A 2,363-nucleotide genomic window follows, 5' to 3' on the forward strand; every position below is an offset into this window, starting at 1 on the left:
CATAATATTTTCTATACCATCAGCGGTGTTGCTACTAGGTCATTATTCACTACATGGGGTTATTCAAGCGGTGGACCAACAAATTCCTGAAAGGCTGGCAACGCATTGGCGGTTCTTTTAGTGCTGCAAATGTTAATAAGCGACGGTAATCATTTAACATCAGGTGATCCGCCTGCTCGCTTGCTGGCTATTTATAAAAAATCAAATCATCAGACATTTACCTACTTCATTATTTAGTTTTGCATGATTATTCAGAACGTTACCAATTTCAATAGCAGTTTTTCATATAGATTGCTAATACCTATCCATAAAATCACCACGGTCATCGCCAACGTCCATACCATGTTGAATACACCGGTTCTCGTCCGATCACCGAAGTTAAGCAACATCGGGCGCGGTCAGTACTTGGATGGGTGACCGCCTGGGAACACCGCGTGATGTTGGCCTTTTGCTCTTTTTGTGTCTTATTTTAACTTTACTTTTTTTCAACTGCATAATATTTACTTAGTAGGTATGTAATTTTGGTACCTAACATGAATCTTGATGACGTATGGTTACTTGTATATTTACAGTAAATCTTTTTCATCTTGATGAAGCACAGAACTCCCCTTCAAAAACTTTTTTATTAAGAAGATTTCATACTAACTGACAGCTCCGGCATTGTGGGAACACCAACAAAGGACCACAATCCACGGCCTTGGATTAACAAGCAACAACCGTATTTATTTGAGCGATTCAATTTTTGATATCGGTTAAATTTTGGCTCCGAATCCTATAGAAAACACACCCCTCGAAGTGAACCAAGCAAGTATCATTTTAGATCAAACACGTGATAACGGCCATAAGAACACCCCTATTATTTGATACAATAAAAGTGAAGTGTCGACATATTCCGCATTCTACTGCGAAATTACTGGTAGGATGATTGACCAAACTGATGCTAGGTGCCAAAACCAAACTAAACCCTATCGCAAAGAAGCTAAAGATTAAATTCCAATGGAGTTTCAAGAGATTGATGAAAGATTTTGGGGTGACACCATGTTGGTACCATGATATCGCCAGCAATGTAAAGGTCGGTAGGCACCCAGATACGTACTAATGGTGATTGAGAAAAATATTGCATTCGTATACCAGGTCCCGGATAACTCGTGGATGTCTTCATGAATATTGAAGATCTATCTCCGATATTTTATTTGATTGCGCTTTTAGGACCGCATTGTAGTGCGTTAATGGTAGTCGTAAAATAGGACGTATTGTGAAGCTTTATTTATATGAAATGATGAAATGGGATGACAATAATAAAAATATTGTTTCTTGTTGAGAGACGTCATCTCCAATATGTCTTCTGGAAGCTTACTATTATAACAAGTGTAAATTAAAAATTTATAACACCCCCGACAAGTGAAGGTTACAGTGACTAGAAAAGAGCTGATAACTTTTAAACGGCTGAACCGATTTTCTTAGATTATAGCTAAGAAACACTCGCGATTAAGCCACCTTTCTAACAAAAAAAACTAATTTGAAATCGGTTCATTAGTTTAGGAGCTACGATGCCACAGACAGATACACAGATACACACGTCAAACTTATAACATCCCTCTTTTTCGGTCGGGGGTTAAAAACGTACAAAATTGCCAATAAATGAATTATTTTTTCTAGCTCAAATTAAGATCATAATGTAACACAAATATCTGCGCATATCATCGCCGAAAACACATTTTGTAGTCAGCAAAAAGACCACACAACTCATCCATATAATATGACACAAAACATTAATCGTTGAAGATTACCCCTGGATTATTAATATTCAGTCAACTAGCTGAAAGGGGTGAATACATTGGAAGGACGCGTCGCGGGCAGGAATGCGTGAACAATCCCGATAAATTAATACGAGGAAACATTTCAAAGAAATAACTAGAGGTTGCCTGGTGGCGATTGCTCTGAGCAATAAGGCCGCCTTTGCATACAATCGTTTTTAGTTTTTTGTTTTGTCTTGGTTATTTCACGTTTGTGTGCAATAAAGTTTTCTGTCTATCTATCTAGGGAAATTTTTGGTGAATAAGATTTGGTTACATGAAATCAGATAATAGTTAAGTAGGTATCGTTATAACTCAATACAAGTGAAAATTAAAAATTTATAACACCCCCGACAAGTGAAAGTTACAGTAACTAGAAAAGAGTTGATAACTTTCAAACGGCTGAACCGATTTTCTTCGATTATAGCCAAGAACACTCTCGATCAAGCCACCTTTCTAACAAAAAAAAACTAATTTAAAATCGGTTCATTAGTTTAGGAGCTACGATGCCACAGACAGATACACAGATACACACGTCAAACTTCTAACACCCCTCTTTTTGGGTCG

General features: G+C 37.3%; 1 non-coding gene across 1 annotated transcript; it reads left to right on the plus strand.

Moving 5' to 3' along the window:
• The first annotated feature begins 327 nt into the window (after positions 1 to 327).
• Positions 328 to 446, plus strand: LOC123877141. The gene has a single exon (XR_006798511.1). It is a non-coding gene; the product is annotated as a 5S ribosomal RNA (ribosomal RNA).
• The last annotated feature ends 1,917 nt before the right edge of the window (positions 447 to 2,363 follow it).

The sequence above is a fragment of the Maniola jurtina genome, chromosome 22, assembly GCF_905333055.1.
Source record: "Maniola jurtina chromosome 22, ilManJurt1.1, whole genome shotgun sequence".
Classification (NCBI taxonomy): Eukaryota; Metazoa; Arthropoda; class Insecta; order Lepidoptera; family Nymphalidae; genus Maniola; species Maniola jurtina.